A 22,590-nucleotide genomic window follows, 5' to 3' on the forward strand; every position below is an offset into this window, starting at 1 on the left:
CCATTAAATAAAGGGAAGAAGGATTCTTTCGAAGGTGTGTTTACTTTCGAAAGAACAGCATCTAAACTGGCTTTCTTCTTTCGAAAGCAGCTCTTTCAAAATTAGAATATGGAAATGAGGTGCCAAATATGCAAATTTATATCTAATTTGCATTTACTGCTTACCTCATTTGCATATCTCTTTCAAAAGAGGAATGCAAGTGTAGATGCACCCTGTAAGAAAGAGGAACAATACTGACCTTCATTGTAAAGTGCTTTGAGATTTATGGGGGACAAGCACTACAGAAGAGGCAGGAATTATACCTCATGCCTTCATACCTGATGCTTATCATGGTAGTGTCTGAGAACCTTTGACACTGAGTTAAATCAAGAAAGAGCTCAACAAAGAAACTAGATTTCTTTAGTCTCACCCAGGAAATTGCTGGAATTGTGCAGGTTTTTCAATGTGTGTGTCTGGGAGAGAATCTCTCTCTTCGCTTTCTTTTTAGTGGGTTGCTGGTCCTGGGGAGACCAGGTTTAAAGCAGGGTACTTGGTTCTGGCTGGAGGCACTGAGGTTTTTTGGTCACTATGCTCTCCTCCAGAAGGGAGTTCCATAGTTTGAGTTCCATTGCTGAGCAGGGTTCCTCTCCATGCTGCTTTTACACCTGTGACTTTTGCTGCTGACTGGATCAGCAGTATGGACTATGATGGACTGTCATGTGTAACTCTGAAAAGCAGAGCAGAATGAAACCAAAGCTGATGCATGGGATTAAAATACTTTTCCTTTAGAAAACAGATGCTTTTCTCCAGACCTGCCAACAAGGGGGAGCAAAAGGGCAACTGCCCCAAAGCCAGGCAATTCGAAAGGGCTTGGGGCCCCCTGGTGCTCCTGCTGCTACTGCAGCAGAAGCTGGAGCACTGGGCCCTTTAAATTGCTGCCGGAGACCATGTGGTGTACTCCAGGTGACACTAAGCGCTGGCCATCCCAGCCTAAAAGACACTTACAATCAAACAGTGAATCGTGCCGATTTCTTCAGTATTTGGATTTACTCAGTGAATGTCTCTCTGGTTTGATTGCGTGTAGTTCTGTTGTGTTGCTCCTTCACAGCTAAGCAATGTAGCAAGCTGGCAGAAATATTTACAACTTGTAAGGTATTGGATCTGCTGTAATACCCTGTCTCAAGGTATTAGGAGAGACTGCAGCTGGGGTAGTCCAGGTGTGCCACAGGAGATACTAGGTCCTGGAAGGGAGCAGTTTTGACTATTGCTGTGAAAGCACAGAGGCAAGTGGCTAATGAAGGAGCAGACATACATATGTTGGAAAGTGGCTCTGTGGTGAAGATTTCCTCACTGTGTTCTCGCAGAAAGTAATAGGGAAGCCAGCTGCCAGGCAGCCTCTCTTGTAGCAGAGCTTGGAAGCGTTGATCCCCAGCATACATCTTGGTTTTGTGCAAATGAGAATCTTCTGAAAGAGTTGTTTTTTAAGTGGGTTTCTATACCTCTTACGGTTTATGTATCTCTGCAAATATGTGCTGTACTTCGCAAACAGTTCCAAGCCAAAGCCCCTACCCATGAACAATTGTGTTCCAGGCAGCATTAATTTTACTGAATCCTAAATAAATATACAACAGCAACTAATGGCTGTCTGAGCTTTGCTGGTTGACAATGCAGCACAAAACAGAAACATCTCAGGCTACAGCTATGCTACAGAGTGATTTTGAAATATAATGGCTGTGTCTACACTAGCCCCAAACTTCAAAATGGCCATGCAAATAGCCATTTCGAAGTTTACTAATGAAGTGCTGAAATACATATTCAGCGCCTCATTAGCGTGCGGGCGGCTGCGGCGCTTCAAAATTGATGCGGCTCGTCCCAACGGTGCTCCTTTTCAAAAGGACCCTGCCTAGTTAGAAGTCCCCTTATTCCTATCTGCTCATAGGAATAAGGGGACCTGGAAGTAGGCGGGGTCCTTTCGAAAAGGAGCCCCATTGGGATGAGCCACGCGGCGGTGAGCCGCGTCAATTTCGAAGCGCCGTGGCCACCCGCATGCTAATGAGGCGCTGAATATGTATTTCAGTGCTTCATTAGTAAACTTTGAAATGGCCATTTGCATGGCCATTTCAAAGTTTTTGGCTAGTGTAGACATAGCCAATATTTCTAAACCGCTATTTCAAAATATCTTATTTTGAAATAACACAGCTACACACAAAATGTATTTCAAAATAGCATTTCTGGACACATAGCTATGCTTCAAAATAGTACCGTTGGCACTATTATTGCTTATTTCGAAATAGTGCTATTCCATGTCTTAATAGTGCCTATTTCAAAATATCTATTTCGGAATAAGCCTTATTCCTCCCACATTGAAGGTTACTAATTGTGAAATAGACTCCAAAGAGAAACTGCTGAGCTGCATTTGATCTGCAAATTTGACACCCTTAACTCAGAATTAAACAAAGACTGTGAATGGCTAGCTAAATACAAAACCAGTTTCTCCTCTCCTGGTGTTCATGCCTCCAGATCAACTGCTGGTAGTAGGCCTCACCCTCCTTGACTGAGTTAACCTTGTTACCTACAGCCTTGCTCTGGCCTGCCTACTTATACCTGCCACTGCAAATTTCCACTACCTGCATCTGAAGGAGTGGGTCTTTGCCCACGAAAGCTTATGCTCATACATTTTTGTTTGTCTATAAGATGCCACAGGACCCCTCGTTGCTTTTGCAGATCCAGACTAACACGACAAACCCATGATAATTTTGAAATGACGCACCTGATATTTTGAATTTTGAAATAGTGATTGTTATTTTGAATAACTGTTTAGTGTAGGTGTAGCCTTGCAGACCAGGGAGCAATTGCTTCCCTGCCCTGGGAATAAAGGTCCAAAGCCTGGGTGCTAGAATCAATGTATCAGAATCGGCGTACTTCCCTAGTGATCATTAGAGAACAATTGTGTAGATTAGAACTGAAGCCACCATTTTTTGGTGACAATTGCAAATTCAATAATAAAAACAAACAAAACAAAAACAAAAATCAAATGCTGTGTTGCACCATATTCTACATGTCCTCACCCACAACTATTTCAGATTTGAGGACAAATTATACCTTCAAATCAGTGGCACTGCTATGGGCACCCACATGGCCCCACACTATGCCAACATTTTTATGGCTGACCTGGAATAACAATGTCTCAGTTCTCGTCCCCTAGCGCCCCTCCTCTACCTGCGCTACATTAATGACATCTTCATTATCTGGACCCATGGGAAGGAGGCTCTTGAAGAATTCCACCGTGATTTCAACAGTTTCCACCCCAACATTAACCTTAGCCTGGACCAGTCAACAAGAGAGTCACTTCCTGGGCACTACTGTGCAGATAAGAGATGGTCACATGCATACCATCCTATACCGAAAACCCACAGATCGCTATGCTCATCTACATGCCTCCAGCTTCCATGCAGGGCACACTACACGATACATTGTTTACAGCCATGCACTAAAGTACAACTGTATTTGCTCTGATCCATCAGATAGAGACAAACACCTACAAGACCTTTACCAAGCTTTCCTCAAACTACAATACCCACCTAAGGAGTGAGGAAACAGATTGACAGAGCAGACGGGTACTCAGAAGCCACCTGCTGCAAGACAGGCCTCACAAGGAAAACAAGGGAACACCACTGACCATCACATACAGCCCCCACCTTAGGCCTCTCCAGTGCATCATCAGTGATCTGGAACCCATCCTGAACAATGATCTTTCACTCTCACGGACCTTGGGAGCCAGGCCTGTCCTCCCCTACAGACAGCCTGCCAACCTTAAACAAATCCTCACCGGCCACTACAAATCACAAACCAGTGGCTCTAGGCCTGGAACCAGCCCCTGCAATGGTCCTCACTCCCAACTCTGCTCTCATATCTACACCAGTGACATCATCACAGGACCTAACATCAACTATACCATCAGGGGCTCCTTTCCTTGCATATCTACTAATATAATATATGCCATCATGTGCCAGCAATGCCCCACTGCAATTTACATTGGGTAAACTGGACGGTCTCTACATAAAAGAATAAATGGACATAAATCAGACATCAGGAATGGTAACGTACAGAAACCCTTGGGGGAACGCTTCAATCTCCCTGGACACTCAGCAGCAGATTTAAGGGTGACAGTCCTGAAACAAAGAAATTTCAGAAATCAAATGGAGAGAGAAATCTCTGAGCTGCAATTTATTTGCAATTTTGACTCCATTAACCAAGGATTAAACAGAGACTGGGAGTGGCTCGCAGCTTACAAAGGCAGCTTCTCTGCCCTGGGTGTTAAAGTCTCCCCATTAGACTCTGACAATGGCTCATATCCCCCTGTCTGATCTGACCTGATTTTTCCTCTTTTGATACCTCTGTTGATAATGGGCCATTTGCACCTTGCTGAATAGACCTTGTCAGCTCTGGCCCTCCCTTTCTTTGGGACCTCATTCTTTAAACACCCCTCTGAAACCATCCCCGACTCATACATCTGATGAAGCGGGTCTTTGCCCACGAAAGCTTATGCTCCAAAATATCTGTTACTCTATAAGTTGCCACAAGACTGCTTCTTGTTCTCATTTTCTACATGAAAATTTTCAGTTCCTTGGTTTGAAATTAATTTTCCCTTCAATGTTTCCTTTGATTATAAGAGAAAAATCAACATTTTAAAATGATCAAAACTTAAACAAAACATTATGTTTAACCTAAAACCTTTTTTTTAAACTTTTTGCAAAACTGTTTTCATTTGCGGTCTGATCCAACACGGATTTTATTTTTTAAAGGTGCCAGTGAACTGGGAAAGAAAACAACAACACCATCAACAACAAAACACCGTGTGCCAATTCTTAACTGGAATTCCTTTGTGATGTAAGGATATGTAAGTGTGAATATTCTATGCATTGAAGTATTACTAAGTCTTATAAGTTATACAAGAAGATGTAGCTTCCATGCCCTGATAAAATAAACATTGCGCTGAAAAATATTTTTTTTTAAAAGGAGGAAACTGGAAGATAAAAGGGATAATAAAGAAAATCAGAATAACCTCGGGGATTTCATCCCAGCATGAATTCTTGCCTCTGCATTGCCTAGGGCCCCATAAAAACCTAATTTGGCCTAGACAACACTAGGAAAAGTACCATTCTATATTCATGCATGCTTAGAGGAGGACTTATGCAGATATTTCTATTCATGTTGGAAAACAGCTATTGCTTTTTTAAGAGTCTGAAAAGAATCAAGAAGCCATGGAATGAAGATGAGCAGAGGGACTGAAAAAGAGGTGGAAAGAAAAGGCTTGCACAGTGTGCTTGAAAAGCAATGTCTGCGGCACCAGAAACTGCACAGTTTGTTAAAAGACAAGGGTCTGTTTGTCTTAATAGTTGACAGAAAAGGATGCATTCATCCAACTTTAAATAAAGGCTCCCACAACAGTCTTTGCTGCTGTAATAGAAAATAGAGTGAAAACCAATGAGCCTTCCACATGTAGAACAACTAGGACTTTTCAGTGTTCAGTGTCATTACACAAAGAAACTAAAACTCTTAACATTGGGAGGAAAACACCATCTCTCTGATTATTTCTTTGGGCAATAATTTTTGCTAGAATAAATAACAGAGACAAAACACTGAAATCTCCTGAGAACATTTCCATTTAATAATCCAAACTCCAAGATCATTTTCTTCCTTATGTTACAGATATATGACACATTAGCAGTGATTGAAGTCCTGTCTGTTGTTAGTCAAACTCTATTGGCAATGCCAATAGAAATTACAGAGCTTTTTAATGAAGACTTAATGAATATGCTAAGCTAGCTTGGTTGGGTGACCAAATTGCAAAACACTGTCCTTTTCTTTCTTTACAACTGAAGCTTAAAGTGAAATGAGTTTGATAATCTAAGCCTGATCACTACATGGCACACTGTAGGACTGATTCCTTTCCTTACACCAGTTTTTAGACCACTGTTACTCAATTAGCTGCAAAGGAATTACTCCTGTGAGGAGACTCATGCCCTAAAGGCAAAATGTTATACTGTAAGTGCTTATCAGTTCAAAACAAAAAGCAGTCAAGTAGCCCTTTAAAGACTAGCAAAATAGTTATAAAATAAATATAAAATATATATATATAAATAATATATATATAAAATAGTGATAGTGTATAGACTAGCACGGCTTACTCTCTGTTGCTTATCAGTTGTCAGGATTCCACTTGGAAGGAGGACCGCAAATCTAAACTTGATACTGTATGTTAATTTCATATCTTGTTCCCATTTTCTTTATGCGACTAAACCAAAAATCCCATAAATCTGAGGTGTTTGAAATCAGGGACTGAACTACGTGTCCCACTTCTGTTTGAGAAGCAATTACCCAAAGATACGGTCATGTCCTGGTCTAGTAAATAAACATGTCAACCTGGCACACTCAGGAACTTAACAGTAGCAGAGAGAAAGCCGTGCTAGATTATATACTATCAAAACAAAAAAGCAGTCAAGTTGCACTTTAAAGACTAACAAAATAATTTATGTTCCAGATCTGAAGAAGTGGATCTGTCCCACAAAAGATCATCACCTAACAAATTATATTGTTAGTCTTTAAAGTGATACAGGACTGCTTTTTTGCTTTTTGTTTTATCTAAAAGGGATAATATAGATAGTGCTTGGTCCTACCTTAAGGGCAGGGGGCTGGATTTGATGACCTCTTGAAGTCCCTTCCAGTTCTAGTATTCTATAATTCTATGACTTCTCTGGCCATCCTCACTGAGGGAGGTTGAAAGGGAGAAACCATCCCATCAACCTCCCTTACACCTCACAATAAGGAGGAGTACCAGGGTCGAGTGTTGAGCCCTGATAGTTTGATTTTGTGCATCCCTACTAGGTGCACAAAATTGAACCCCAGAAGATTGACCCTGACCAGTTCCGTCTTCCAGTAAGTACAGACATACCTTCAGAAATATTATATCCTATATTGTCTTCAAGCGTGAAGTGTAAAGATAGAATCTCTCAAAACTCGTGAAAAGTTTTAAATGTCTGTAAGACTTTCTCTGAACAAGACAGTTGTGTTGATTTAACTAAATCAGATTCACAATCTGCTTTCATGGGCACTCTGTTTTTTTAGCCTAAGAATGCCATATGTCAATTTTGTTAAAGTCACTTTTTTACAGTCTTACGTTGATTCCGTGTAGGTCATTTGGAAATTGAAATGAGTGTCCAAACAATTGGTACAACTTTCTCATGTGGACAGGAATTAGGTGTCTGTACTTCAAAGATACGTTGGTGTTAAATTAGCTAATGTTTGCAGAACCCTTTGAGCTACTTAGAAGGTGTTAGGATGTGCAAAGAGCATTACAGATTTTAATAAGCGATTTGTAGGTCTCAAAACTGCATCACTAATAATTGCATGATAACTGCCAGTGCTTCATATGGCACTGCTGCCAGAATCAGCCTGTTAAGGAAAAATGTTTTGTATTAGCAATTCCTCTTTAAGAATCATGAGATGTAAGCAAACCAAATGGCCATAAGGTGAAAAATGACTATGCATTTTTTCAATTTTCTGACTGCTTTTAGACTGTTTTTATAATCTTGCAGTGGCCATTAAGCACTAATCAGTACAAAACCAATCACCCGTTAGTTAAGATGAGAACCCTTTATTACTTTACCCTTCAGGAAATTTAGGTGTCTCAGGAGCTTTTGTAAATAGAAAATAAAATATCACCAGATGTTTCTCCTCTATGTTAAGATGCAAGATTTCAAAGCCAGCACATGGAAAGTTATTTAACTCTGTGATTATATTTCCATGTTTGAAGTCTTTATAAATTGCCTGCATCTAACTTTTCTAAATGATTTGATTTTTTTACAATATCAAGCTGCGAAAAGTAATTTTTAATGCCTGAAACTTAGAAACTCAGCTCTGCAAATCCACAGGTTCCACCCTGACTTTGATGAGATTTCAGTACATGAAGGGTTTGCTGGATCAGGCCCACAACCAGACATTTGTTATTAGCATTTGCTTTACAGGAGTTCCTAGAAATCCTAACTGAGATTGCAACCTCACTGAGTTAGGTATTGTACAGACACACAGTGAGGAACAGTCCTTGCCCCAATAAGCTTCCAGAGCCCTCATCCTGATTTTCATTTGAGGAGCACTTATAACTAGCGCCATTTTCCATTACACCTATGTATGGAGCTTTCCTTCAGTACAAACGGAGCTAAATGCCTTGAGTGAGCTGACAGCACTAACTTGATCACTGTTATTTTTGTGTTGTGTTTTCACTTGTTTTTAAATTTTTAAACTTATAACCAAAGCTAGGCCTACATCTCACATTTCACCCAAACATCCAGAGTTAGCAAACCCCAAAACTTTAAGGCTTTCAAAAATCTAGATCCAGAGCTAAAGTCTGTCAGTTGAGCCTGTCTTTAATTACATTGAATGCACTCTAATAGGTTGATCTTTACTGAGTTTGTAAGCAGTTCCAATTTCTAATTACATTTTCCATTTTCTTCTTGGCCTTGACTGACTGGGTTTTCATTATTTGTCCTGAAGAAACAAAAACATCAAACTTGTGTTCTCCCAGCAATTTCAAAGTAGATCTCCAAATCAAAATGCCAGCTTCCAAACATTTGTTTTTGTACTAACACTGCATTCCCTACCATTCTGGACTTTGTAACGTTCAGCTATTTCTTGGCGGACCTGGGAGGAGGGGAAGAAGGGAAGGTGGGAAAACAGAGACTTCTAACTTTGGCCTCATGCCTTCAGAAATGTTCTACAGCTGACAGTATTATGATCATTACACTTTAGCCATTCATCAGATTGTACATATTGTATCACCCTTGTTTAATTTCCTCAGCCCAGTTCCAGACTAGCCTCAAAGATTTAGCAAGCTATGAAAAGGAAACCAACCCCTGGAAACATGCCTCTGCCTTTTAGCCCTCCCAATGAAGTCAATATAAGTTTTTGGCTACTTGTTTCCTTCCATATGAAATATGTTTTACACTTGGATATGAATGGAATTGTCTTAGTGGATCTTTCCCTTCTTGAGCACCATTCAGTGACATTTTATTCAGACAGATCTCTCCTTGCTGCTAATGAGAGTTCTGAATATGGGGTGTATAGTCCAATGTAAATAGTACATGGATTGACTGCTCCATAGGATTTTGTAGCTATGTATTTGTATTAGCATTATTCCTATAACCTTGATGTGAAAAGGTACTGTGGCCCTAAGTATTATACTTGATTCGTCCTGCTTGCTTCCTCCTAGCCCCAGTGATACCAGAGAGGCAGCATTTTCAGTTGGCTCAGTCCCTGGGAGAGATCTTTTGGCAGTTTAGCAAAGGAACATTGTTTAGTAATATATATTGTGACAAAGTCCCTTGTCAGCCTCTGTGGGTCCCTGCTCTTCCTGGCAGATCTGTGCTGCCTCAGAGACTCACGGAGGCCCCCCCTTTTGCCCAGGCCCTTCCAAAGGCAGGTGTCTCCGCTTAGTGAGCCATCCTCATCATAGGCAGGACCAGTACAGGGAGAATAATACCAATCCCCTTGCAGGCCCACGCCTGCTCCAGTAAAGTGATCCCTCGGGGGAAGGGTGGGGGGACTCGAGACCCACCCTCTACCCTGGACTCCGGCCCAGGGTCCCTATGAGAACAAGAGGCAACCGGCAGGACCTTTACCCCTGCCCCAAAGTAGTAGCCTCACTCTGGGCCACTTCACCCACCACTTCCCCGTGGTACCTTTTCACTCTGCTCCTGCTCCTTCCAAAACCTTCCCCCCGCTACCAGATGGGGAGTCTTTTTATAGGGAGCACAGGGCCTATCTGACCAATGAAGGTCTGGGCCTAGACAGGGAACAGAAACACTCTGTCCTCTAGGCTGCTGGGCTGGGGGACTGGATGGAAGCCCCGGTGCTCACCCAGCGCATGGGGCTCTCCAACCTACGCTCCCCCCCGACGCGTACTCGAGGAGGTGAAGGCCACCCTGCCGCCCGCCACTCATATCTACCTCAGCTGGGTCCTGCGAGAGGGTGCGCCACGCCCCCCTCTCACTTCCCCCCGGACCTCTCCGTGGGCCCCCGGCTTCACGATCCTGCCCGCCCCCCTTCCCCTCACCATCTCAGCCAGCTGCATACCTTGCAGCTGGTCCCCTTCCGAACCATGCCTAGACATCTTCTGTACACGCTCTTGCTTCACATGCTCCACTTCCCCACCCTTGTGTCCCACCCCGACCACAAATGGCGGGACCTCTTACTGCCATCGGAGGGTGGGGAGCCCCGGTGGGCCAGCCTCTATTCCACCTTGGTTCCGTGGCCCACCGGGGACATTAGCTGGAGAATCCTCCATGGAGCGGTGAGCACGGGCGCGTACCTGGTGCGGTTCACCCCCATCCCAGACACCTGCACCTTCTGCGGCATAAGGGAGACCCTGGCGCACATCTACATCGAGTGCACCAGGCTGCAGCCCCTCTTCCGGCTCCTCCAGAACCTCCTCCTGAGGTTCTGGCTGCACTTTTCCCCACACCTCCTTATTTTGTCACACCCTATCCGCAGCCCCACAATGTCGCGGGACCTCCTCGTCAGCCTCCTCCTGGCCATGGCCAAAATGGCCATCTACAAAACCAGGGAGAGGAGGCTGGCAGAGGGGGCCTACTTCCGTTCCTCCCTCCGGTCACGAATCCGAGCAGAGTTCCTCTGGGCGGCGTCCACTGACTCCCTGGACACCTTCGAGGAGCGGTGGGCGCTGTCCGGGGTCCTCTGCTCGGTATCCCCCTCCAGTTCCCATATTTTAAACCTCTGACCCTCACTCCCACCTCTGTTTTTTTCCTTCGTTGTCCCCCAAATTCATTTGGGAACGGGTGTTTTTAGTTGGCCCCCCCGCTTTGTGAGAGGGGCCTTTTAGTCATGGGCAGGCTATGCCTGCCCACTCCCCCGGTACCCCAATATGAGGCTGCAGGGCTGCCGCAGGGATCCCATTTGGGGAGCCCCACAGTTGGGAAGTGAGGTGCTGGGGGGTGGGCAGCCTTTGGCTGCTTCAGGCCCCCCTGGGGCTGTCTTTTGGCCCCCTTTCTGGGCCAGCTTCTCTTCCCTGCCTTAGGCAGGCTGCTTTCTTCTCCCCCCTCCACCCCACTGCTCCCAGCTAGTTTCTTCTGGACCTGCTGCGTGGGTGGTGTGAGGGGGAGACTCCTGCTGCCCTGCCTCTTGGCAGGGAGGGGGTACCCCCCCCCTTCCATCTTCTGGGGGGACTCTGCTGGCCCTCTGCTTGGGCCCACCTTTCTATCCACTGGCTGCTGCATCCTCATTGCTCCAGAGGAGGTAAGGGGCTTTCTTGGGCAGCGGCTGGGCTTCCCCCACAGCTTGCTGTGGAGTGGCTTGGGGTGGTGAGTTTGGGTGGGGCCCCTCCCCACCGGGGCTCCAGAGGGGTGGCTGCATAACCAAGGGTGGGGTGTTAGGATGTGGTCCCTGCCCCACCCCTGCAGCCACTGCCTCCTTTAACCCACACCCCCGCCACACCCAGCTGCCGCCGGGGCCCTCTCCAACTGGGCCCCACCCTAACCATCTGCCCCTTCCTCCTTCCTGCATCTGTGGGGCTCTGCTGCAGCAACTGCTGTGGGCCCTCCTTCAGGCACCTGTGGGCACACCCTCCCCCTGACACCCCCTCCCCTTCCTGGTTGGCTCTGCCACCCTCCTTCTTACCCCTCCCTTTGTGCCCATGCCCCTCCCCTTTTTTTGTGTTTGTTAGGTGCCTGAGTCCCTCCCCTTCTCTCACACTCACCTCCCCACACATATATATATTGACACACCCCCCGCCATCCCAGTGCAGTAGTAGGAGCCGTTTACCATCTTGTGCTGGGAGTTGTGGCCTTCTTGCACCTCCCTTTCCTCCCTCTCGCCCCCTGCCCCACCCCCACCTGACCAGGTCCTCAGCCTGGCCAGTGGGGGAGGGGTAGCCACTTCCTCCCTCCCTTCCTCCTCCCCTCCCCCACTCCTTCTTAAAGTGCCCTACCTCTATAAAATTCCTTGCCCTGCGCCCCTCATCATGACCTCCACAACCGCCGGGGGGACATCTGGTGATGCCCCCCCTCCCTCTTCCCTCCACTACTACCCCTTCCACCCTTGAAATGGTGGCCCACTCGTCCAGGGCTGCCGGGGATCTTGCCATTGCGTTGGTTGAAGGCGTGGGCTCCGGGGCTCCTGCTGCCTCCGCCACGGCGCCCTTCTCCAGCGACCCCGCCCCGAATCCACCCCCCCAAAAGGGCAGGAAGGGCCAGGGGACCAAAAAGGGCAAGAGCCCTGCCCGGAAGGCCAAACCTCCCACAGCTGGGCACTCCACCCCAGCTGCCGAAACACCTGCTGGAGCTTCCCTTCCTTCCCGCCCCCCTGTTCCCTCCACCGATCCTGGGAGCTCTGATCCCCCGGCCCCCAGGTCGTATGCCCAGGCGGCGGCGGCGGCTGCCATGCATCCTGCTCCTTCTGCCTCCGCTCGGAATACCATCCCTGACGGTCACGGCCCCTTCTCCACCCTCACCAGGAGGCACAGAGTCCACTGCCTCGTAGCGTCGGCCTCGCCCCATGTCGAGACCTACGTGCAGGCGTTGGCGCGGGTGGTGGGACCCACAGCCGTGGTGGCGGCCTCTCGAATGTTCGGGAAGATCGTCCTCTTCCTGGCGTTGGAGGCCGCCGCACACGAGGCAGTGGAGAGGGGCTTGGCGGTCGGGGGCGTCTGCGTGCCCCTGGAGCTGCTCAAGGACCTGGGCATACAGGTGGTTTTCTCCTCTGTCCCACCCTTCGTCCCCAGTTCTGCCCTTCTGCCTTTTCTCACCTCCCTGGGCTGACCCTTGTCGGTCCTGAGTCCCCGCCCTCTAGGCTGCAAAGACCTCGCCCTACGGCATGTGCTCTCCTTCCGCCGGCAGGTGCGAATCCAACTGCCGCCGGCGGCAGCACAGGGCGGGGTGGCCCAGGAGGGGACTATATTGGTGCCTCATCAAGGGGCCCAGTACCGGATCTATTACACCTTGGGGGAGGTCTGGTGCTTCGTGTGTTGGGTGGCGGGGCATGTCCGGAGGGATTGCCCCCTGGCCCGGCACAAAAGAGGGGAGCCCAGGACCTCCTCTGACCCGGGGGGCGCCAGCCACATGACCGGCGGCGCCCCAACCGCGGCAGGCACTGGGACCGCCCCTCCTCCTCCCGCCCCGGACAGAACCATTGCCACTCGGGCATCGGAGGACGCCCAGGCACATGGTGAGTGGCAAGAAGAAGCAGGTGCCGGCGCCCGAGCGGGCATTCAAGCCGGGTCTGTGGAGGAGAGGGAGGCAGGGCCGGCGGCAGGACCCGGACAGAGTCCACCCCAGGGAGGGCCGTCCCTTTCCCTCGCTGTCCCATCCTCCTTCTCCTTCCCTCCCTCCTCGTTATCTCTGTCCCCTGGTCCTTCCTCCTCTACCACCGAGCCCGCCTCTTTGGCGGACTGGCTACTAGTAAGGGGGAAGCGCAAAAAAAGAAATGCACATACCCGACACTCCACCCTGTTGGAGGACAGGGTGGATGTGCCGCGCAAGGCGTTAAAGAGAGCTGCCAGCCCTGATCCACCTGCTGAACCCCCGGCTACTGACCATCTGCCGGGGGTGACTGAGGCCGCTGCAGCGGCAATGGAGGATACCACCCCTTCTGTCCCGGGGCCCGAGCCCAAAGGGGCAGAGGAGGCCTGTCCTGAGCCCATGCCCTTCTCCAACACCCCTCCGGCCGCTGCCCAGACCACCGTCGCGGAGTGCCCAGAGGAGGTGAGCCCCGGCCTCGCCCTCCTCTCGCAGGAGGTTGAGGCCCTAGGCCTAAACCCAGCTGCTCTGGACATAGAGGGCCTGCTACTAGAAGCCTGTGGGCCGACTGCCTACACTCAGCCGTCCCCCTCACTTTCCCCGCCTGCCGGCGATCACCCAACCACTACCCCTCCTTGCTCAGGGACATCGTGGGGTGCGACCACCCCCCTGGCTGGGGACACCCTCCCAACTGCAATTCCCCAGCCCCTGGATGTTCCGGGAGGATCTGTGTTCCCCCCCTTGCTCTCCCTTCCATCCTGAAGTCGAAAACCCCAATGCTGACCCTCCCACCTCATCGGTGCCTGCTGCCAAATGCACTGGCACCTTGTCCTTTACACCCTCTCCCTTCTCGCCGCCCGGAAAAGCTCCCCCTCCCGAAACCCCTCTTGTTTGCACTCCCACCCTCACTCCCACCTTAGTCCCCGCTCCCGCCCCTGCCCCTCTTCCAATCAATGCCTTGCCCCAGAACCTGTGCCCTTATCCCCTCCGGACCCTCCCCCTCCGCCTCTCCCCCCCACTGCCTCCCCCACCCTCCCTCCCTCCTCCTCCTCCACCTCCCCCTTTTCCTGATGACCCCTCCCCCTTCCCTAAAACTTTTACCCCTCCTGCCCCCATCCTTTTCCTTCCCGCCCCCCTCCTTGGACCCTGTCTGTTCATAACCACTCCCGAGGCTGCAACCCCTCGGGAGGCCCCCTTTGCTTCGTCCTCTCCCAGCACTTTTGGGGCTGCTCTCCCTCCACCACCCCTACTCCTCCCAAAACCAAGCCCCAGCCCCCATCCTGACCTTCTTGCCGGCTGTCAGGCCCAAAAAGATACGAGGCCGAGGGGCGCTCGAGACCCCGAGGCCTTTGCACCCGACGTGCTGGTGGACGAAATGCGCGAGTTCTTGGACAACGTTTGTGGCTCCAAGAACAAAGTAGCTCTCAGCCTCCAGTGCTGTGGTGACTTTCACTTCATCCTTGAGTCCATAAGGGCCCTTCTAAAGGAGGGCAAGGTGACCGGGAGGAGGGATGCCGCAGCCTACCAACGGGCCCGCGGCTTCCGTGACGCTCTAATCACCTATGGCATCGGCCACGGCTTGCTGCGCGGCCCCATGGGGACCGTTGGCGTTCCCTCTGGCGAGGATCCTCCCCAGCCCTCTAAATGCCGCTGATCATCTTTGCCAACTTGAACACCAGGGACTGCGGGTCAGGTCTCCGCAGGTGCTGGGTGCTCTCCTTCCTCCAAGAGAGGGGGTACTCGGTCACCTTCTTACAGGAGACCCACACTACTCTGGCTGCCGAAGCCAGCTGGCGGCTGGAGTGGGGAGGCGGGGTCCATCTTAGTCACCTCTCGGCCCATCGGGCTGGGGTAGCGACCCTGTTCTCCCCAGACCTGCACCCCGAGGTGCTGGGGAGCGTCGAGGTCGTGCCAGGCTGCCTGCTGTATCTCCGGGTATGGATGGAGGGGCTGCCCCTCCACCTCATCAATGTTTACACCCCAACATCCGGCCCAGAGAGAACATCCTTCTTCCAGCAGGTGGCAGCCTTCCTTGACTCCATCGTTCCTCGCGAGTGCCTGGTCCTTGGCGGGGATTTTAACTGCACACTTGAGAAGCGGGACCATATGGGGACAGAGCAGTGCCAGGCCGCTGTGGACGTCCTCAGGGAGCTCATAAATCATCGCTCCCTGGTGGATGTCTGGCACAGCCACCACCCGGACGAGGACACCGTCTTCACCTACGTCCAGGTGGTGGGCCACAAATCCATGCACTCCCGGTTGGACCGCATCTACATCTCCCGGCAACATCTCTCTCGGGCCCACTCCTCCAGCGTACGGCCGGCCCCTTTCTCGGACCACCACCTGGTGGCCGTGAAGGCTTCCCTCTCTTCGAGGAAGTGGGGTTCGGCCTACTGGCACTTCAACAACAGCCTGCTGGGGGGATGTGGGCTTCGTGGCATCCTTCTAGGAGTTCTGGCTGGCCTGGCATGGGCAACGGCACACCTTTCCCTCGGTGCGGCGGCGGTGGGATCTGGAAAAGGTGCGCACATGGCTCTTCTGCCGCGACTATGCCCGGGGGGCCAGCTGGCAGCGGGATGCGTTGATAGGACAGCTGGAGCGGGGGGTTCTTGAGCTGGAGAGCCGCCTGGCCGCCAGCTCCAGAGATCCATCCCTCTGCAGCACATACCGGGAGAAGCGGCATGAGCTTGGGGCCCTCGACGCCCTTCGGGCACAGGGGGCCTTTGTGAGGTCGCGGATCCAGTTCCTCCAGGAGATGGACCACGGCTCCTGCTTCTTCTATGCCCTGGAGAAAAAGAGGGGTGCCAAGAAACATATCCTCTGCCTCCTTGCGGAAGATGGCACCCCTCTTACGGATCCGGTGGAGATGTGCCAGAGGGCTCATGCCTTCTACGCCATCCTTTTCTCCCCGGATCTGACAGACGCTGACGCCTGCAGAGTGCTTTGGGACCAACTCCCTTCGGTCAGCACTGGCGACCGGGACCGGCTAGAGCTTCCTATCACTCTAGCTGAGCTCTCGGAAGCCCTCCGTCTCCTGCCCACCAGCAAATCCCTGAGCATGGATGGGCTGACCGTGGAGTTCTACCGCGTGTTTTGGGACATCCTCGACCCAGACCTGCTCAGCATCTGGGCCGAGTCCTTGCAAAGCGGGGTCCTCCCCCTCTCATGCAGGTGGGCTGACCTCACCCTGCTGCCCAAAAAAGGGGACCCCTGCAACCTTCGGAACTGGCGTCCCATCTCGCTCCTCAGCATGGACTATAAGATTATTGCTAAAGCCATCTCCTGTCGCTTGGGATCCGTGCTGCAGGACGTGGTCCACCCCGACCAGACCTACACCGTCCCGGGCTGCACCATCTTTGACAACCTCTATCTGGTCCGGGATCTCTTGGAGCTCGGGTGTAGGGATGGTCTGTTGTTCGCCCTCCTGTCCCTGGATCAGGAGAAGGTGTTCGACAGGGTGGACCACGGGTATCTCCTGGGCACTCTGCGGGCCTTCGGCTTCGGACCCTGTTTCATCGGGTTTCTCCAGGTGCTGTACGCTGCCTCAGAGTGTTTGGTCAAGCTCAACTGGACCCTGACCGCTCCGATCAGCTTCGGGCAAGGGGTGCATCAAGGCTGCCCGCTGTCGGGCCAGCTCTACGCTCTGGCCATCGAGCCCTTCCTCTGTCTCCTTCGATGAAGGTTGACGGGGTTGGTGCTCCATGAGCCGGAACTGCAGCTGGTTCTGTCAGTGTACGCCGACGACGTACTCCTTGTGGTCCAGGACCCAGGAGACCTGGCGCGGTTGGAGGCCTGCCAAGCCGTTTACTCGGCAGCCTCCTCTGTCGGATCAACTGGGTCAAGAGCTCTGCCCTGGTGGTCGGGGCTGGGTGGCAGGCAGGCAGGCCACCTCCCACCCGCACTTCAGGCCAGTCGGTGGAGCGTGGGTCCGCTGTCCTATCTGGGCATCTTTCTATCTGCCACGCATCCGCCTCCTCCAGAAAACTGGCAGGGTTTAGAGGGCAGGGTGGCTGAGTGGTTGCGAAGATGGGCGGGGCTGCTCCAGTGCCTCTCTCTATGGGGGAGGGCACTGGTGCTTAACCAACTAGTCCTGTCCATGCTCTGGCACCATCTCAACACCCTTGTCCCACCCCCGGGTTTCCTGGCCGCCCTCCAGAAGGTAGAATCATAGAAGAGTAGGACTGGAAGGGACCTCGAGAGGCCATCGAGTCCAGCCCCCTGCCCTCATGGCAGGACCAAGCATTTTCTAGACCACCCCTGAAAGCCATCTATCTAACCTCTTCTTAAATAGCTCCAGTGATGGAGATTCTACCACCTCCCTTGGCAATTCATTCAGTGCCCTCCCCCGTAGTTCTGGAGTTCTTTTGGCCAGGACTGCACTGGGTCCCTGCAGGGGTTCTCCATCTGCCCCCGGAAGAGGGAGGACAGGGCCTGACCTGCCTCCGCACTCACATCCATGTCTTCCGCCTCCAGGCCCTGCAGGGACTCCTCAACAGCAATAATGCAGATAGTCCGGCGTGGAGCACTCTGGCGCATGCTTTCCTCCGTCGCTTCTGAGGGCTCCGATATGACCGGCAGCTCCTTTATTTGCCTTTGAGAGGCCATCCGCGAGACCTCTTGGAGCTGCCGGCCTTCCACCAGGACCTCCTCCACACCTGGTGGCTGCTCGCAGTCTCCAGGTCCTTAGGGGCCGCCGCAGGGGAAGACCTCCTCGTGGAGCCCCTGCTACACAACCACTATCTCCGTGTGCAGGCGGCAGAGTCCCCCGCGGTGTGCCGGAGGTTGGTCCTCGGTGGAATCACCAGGGTCGGAGACCTCCTGGACTACGAGCGGGGAGACTGGATGGAGGCCCCGGCGCTCGCCCGGCGCATGGGGCTCTCCACCCTACATGCTTCCCGGCGCACACTCGAGGAGGTGACGGCCGCCTTGCCACCTGCTGCTCACGCCTACCTGCGCCGGGTCCTGCGAGAGGGTGCACCCCACCCCCCTCTCACTCCTGGCCCTCCGGATCTCTCTGTGGGCCCCCGGCTCCGCAAGCCTTCCCACCTCCCGCCCGCATCATCCCAGCCGGCTGCACGTGTTGCAGCCAATCCCCTTTCGAACCGCGCCCCGACGTCATCTGTACACGCTCGTGCTTCACACGCTCCACTTCCCCACCCTCACGTCCTGCGAGATCACAAGTGGCAGGACCTTCTACCATCTTCAGAGGGTGGGGAGCCCCGGTGGGCCAGCCTTTATTCTACCCTGGTCCCGCAGCCCCCGGGGACATAAGCTGGAGAATCCTTCATGGGGAGGTGAGCACGGGCGTGTACTTGGCGCAGTTCACCCCCATCCCGGACACTTGCTTTTTCTGTGGAACGAGGGAGATCCTGGCGCACATTTACATTGAGTGCGCCAGGTTGCAGCCCCTCTTCCGGCTCCTCCAGAACCTCCTGCTGAGGTTCTGGCTGCACTTTTCCCCACACCTTTTTATCCTTGCACTCCCCATCCATGGCCCCACGAAGTTGCGGGACATCCTCGTCAGCCTCCTCCTGTCTATGGCCAAGGTAGCCATTTATAATACTCGGGAGAGGAGGCTGGCAGCGGGGGAAGCCTGCAACGGTGGGGCCTATTTCCGCTTTGCTCTTCGTTCACCAATCTGGGCAGAGTTCCTTTGGGCAGTGTCTACTGGCTCTCTCAACACCTTTGAGGGGCAGTGGGCACTGTCCGGGGTTCTCTGCTCAGTGTCCCCTTCTGGTTCTCTTGTTTTAAACCTTTGACCTCCATTCCCGTCCCTGTTTTCTCTTTAGTTGTTCCCCGTACTTTGCTGGGGCCATGTTTTTTTTTTTAATGGGTTCCCTCTCCCTTTAAGAGGGGCCTTTTAGTCGTGGGCCTAGCCTTCAAATAGAACCCAGTATACTGTCCTTCTAGAAGGCTCCAGAAGCTTCCAGGTAAGGGTCTACCACCGGGTTTACCACAATATATATTAAGCCCAGGAGAAACATGTCCTGCTTTCTATAAATGCATGGCAGTAATATTAGTAAACTCTCTGCTCCCAGCATCATAGGGGGAGGATAGGCTTCTGGCTGCATGTTTCCCAAGGGCTTGTCTCTACTATGCCAGGTATCTACACTGCAGCAATCAATCCAGTGACTGTTGATTTATCATGTCTACTTAGATGTGGTAAATCAATCTCTGAGTTCTTTCCCATTGATGACAATATTCCACCAAAACGAGGAGAGTAGCCAGTGATGATGGGAGACCAGCCCGTCAACCTCACCACACACAAGACACCGCACTGAGTATGTTAACTTCATAGCATAGCTGAAGTAAATCATCGGCAGTGGTTAGTGTAAACCAGGCCTTGGAAATGAAGAGAAATCCTTGAGCTTTCATTTTGTTAACAAAAATCCCAGCTAAAAGCTTTCTCATCTTTTACTCCATATTGGGCACTACAACCGAGTTTTGCATGGAATGTCAGAAGCTCCATGACCAACAACCTTGGAGCAAAACAAATGTACTTGGGGCATTCACAGGAATTTAAATTTGATGGCTTCTGGAGGGACACGTTCTCTGACCCTGTCATGGCCCAGGGCTGGAAGAGTTCTGTGACCTGCCAATTAAGGGAGAGGGAGGAGGGCATGCACCGCCTTGTCCTGTCTTGTGTATCCCCCAAACATATTTTACATGGAAAAATGTTGCCGCACATGGTGAGAAGGATCTACGGAGCTGAGCAATGTTATCAGGTTTAGCACATCCAGCAGTGCTGACAGCCAACGTGGGCCCTGGGGCAAGGTGTGTGGAGACCCAGCTTCACTCCTTCAGAAGAGGGAGAGCCTTGGGTGGAAGGGGCAGGGCTGAAGGCAGTCAGCCCTTAGAGCCACCCCTAGAACAACATAAAGCATAACAGCCAGGAAGATGGTGTATATAGCTCTGGCCTTTGTTCTAGTCCTGCTGCTGTTCCAGACTTCATATGTAACAGTGCTGAGGTGAACAAGCCCATTGGGCCAGCACTGCACCTCAAGAAGGATGCTCAGCCAAGCTGGACACTGATATGAAAGGTCTGGGAGTTAAAACTCCCAAGAGTTTCCATTTTCAGCTGGGAGGGGCACCCTGAGTGGAGCACAGCTCAACCTAGTTAGAATGAGAGCTTTTCTAAAGGGACTGGGCAAATGTATCTATTCAGAAGGACTTGGTTTCTAGGAGTCAGGTCAGAGCTTTCTAAAGAAGGAGAGGTACTCCCTTGCTTGTATTATTTTGTGTCTATGGATGAAAGCCACATGGAGGGAATCTGGTCAGGACCATAATGGTTATGGGGTATGAGCTGTGCTATTCTTTGTATACAGAAACCCTGTAAAAATTAAACTGAAAGTATATACATGCTTTTTGCTTATCCTGGTACTCCTGGGATGTTTACTTTCAGCCAGTGGACCACAGTGACTTTAGCCAAGTGACTTAACTTTTGTATACTTGTGTTTCCTTCTCTATAAATTGGGGCAAGTAGGAGCTCATGAGATTTAATTAATGTTTGAAAAGTGCTTTGAGATCCCCGTGTCAAAGGTGGTCCATTTTGAACATAATCAAAACATCATGATCTGGGGAGCGCTCTGTGTGATGGTGTGGAAAGACGAGTAACAGAATTCACTGCACAGAGATCTGAGTTGAAGGGCATTTTTCTTGTGTAATCTTTTTCTCAATGTTGAGTCTCCCAACCAATTAAAAATATTGCTGGCTCTACATAAAATTTCTCCCTTGCTCTGTTCCTAAGCTGAGGTCTTCAAAAATAGTTCCACACAGGTATTTCTTGCCAATATTGATAACACTTCTGCTATTAAGCTACTGCCCTAGTTATTTATATTATAGTTAGAAAGACTTTTCGTGTAACACATTTCCCATACTGCAGATTAAGCCATTTATTTCTTATTCTTCCTTGAGTGGATACCATAGAGAACAATTGATTTACTATCCTGTTTATAACAGCTCTTAATATATATTTTAAGACTGTTATCAGTTCCCCCTTAGTCTTCTTCTCTCAAGATTAAATATCTAGTCAAGCCATCTGTGCTGAAGTAGGACCAAGTATACCTTGACACCCTGGATGGGTTTTTTGTCTACCCAATTAATAAAAATTTTCATTGACAGACATTCTAAAATCTCCATGGAAGCTTATTCCAGTGCTTAATTTCTACAGTTCTGTGGCTTCTAAGAAAGTGTTTGTAGTCTGCATATGTGTAATACAGGTGCTTTCCAAAACAAGGTGAATTATGCTGAATTGATAACACATCACATAATGATGTGACACAAGAGGGTTATGTATTGAAAGATGGAACTTTTCCACTTTATAACTAAAAAAATCCTCCTATCACAGGCATACTGTTTTGGTGAAACTCACAGGGAAGAATGTTGATTGAAATTAATTCCCTTGCTCTATCATGAACTGCAACATTCATGGTGGTCATGTATGATATGTACAGAATGTAAACAGAAAGCAGTCAAGTAGCACTTTAAAGACTAGCAAAATAGTTTATTAGGTGAGCTTTCGTGGGACAGACCCACTTCTTCAGACCATAGCCAGACCAGAACAGACTCAATATTTAAGGCACAGAGAACCAAAAACAGTAAGCAAGGAGGACAAATCAGAAAAAGATAATCAAGGTGAGCAAATCAGAGAGCGGAGGGGTTGGGGGGAAGGTCAAGAATTAGACTGAGTCAAGTATGCAGACGAGCCCCTATATTGACTCAGAAAGTTCCCATCACGATTTAAACCATGTGTTAATGTGCCGAATTTGAATATAAAAGCCAGCTCGGCTGTTTCCCTTTCCAGAAGAAGAATTATCGCACCGTTCTGGAAAGGGAAACAGCCGAGCTGGCTTTTATATTCAAATTCGGCACATTAACACATGGTTTAAATCGTGATGGGAACTTTCTGAGTCAATATAGGGGCTCGTCTGCACACTTGACTCAATCTAATTCTTGACCTTCCCCCACCACCCCTCCGCTCTCTGATTTGCTCACCTTGATTATCTTTTGCTGATTTGTCCTCCTTGCTTACTGTTTTTGGTTCTCTGTGCCTAAATATTGAGTCTGTTCTGGTCTGGCTATGGTCTGAAGAAGTGGGTCTGTCCCACGAAAGCTCACCTAATAAACTATTTTGCTAGTCTTTAAAGTGCTACTTGACTGCTTTTTGTTTTGATAGTGTATAGACTAGCACGGCTTCCTCTCTGTTACTATGTACAGAATGGTTTCTGAAACAGACTAGGCCCTCAACCTGCAATGAGATCTTTGTGCCATATAGAGCCCAATTGATTTTCGTGGGGTTCATGCT

General features: G+C 50.3%; 1 protein-coding gene across 1 annotated transcript in view; it reads left to right on the top strand.

Moving 5' to 3' along the window:
- PRKCZ (protein kinase C zeta) overlaps positions 1–22,590 on the top strand; it is a 221,751-nt gene that overhangs the window by 3,929 nt on the left and 195,232 nt on the right. Inside the window, exon 2 of the mRNA XM_074975651.1 lies at positions 4,785–4,879. The gene's annotated coding sequence lies outside the window, so the exon portion shown is untranslated. The remainder of the gene's footprint in view (positions 1–4,784; positions 4,880–22,590) is intronic.

The sequence above is a fragment of the Carettochelys insculpta genome, chromosome 23 (genome assembly GCF_033958435.1).
Source record: "Carettochelys insculpta isolate YL-2023 chromosome 23, ASM3395843v1, whole genome shotgun sequence".
Classification (NCBI taxonomy): domain Eukaryota; kingdom Metazoa; phylum Chordata; order Testudines; family Carettochelyidae; genus Carettochelys; species Carettochelys insculpta.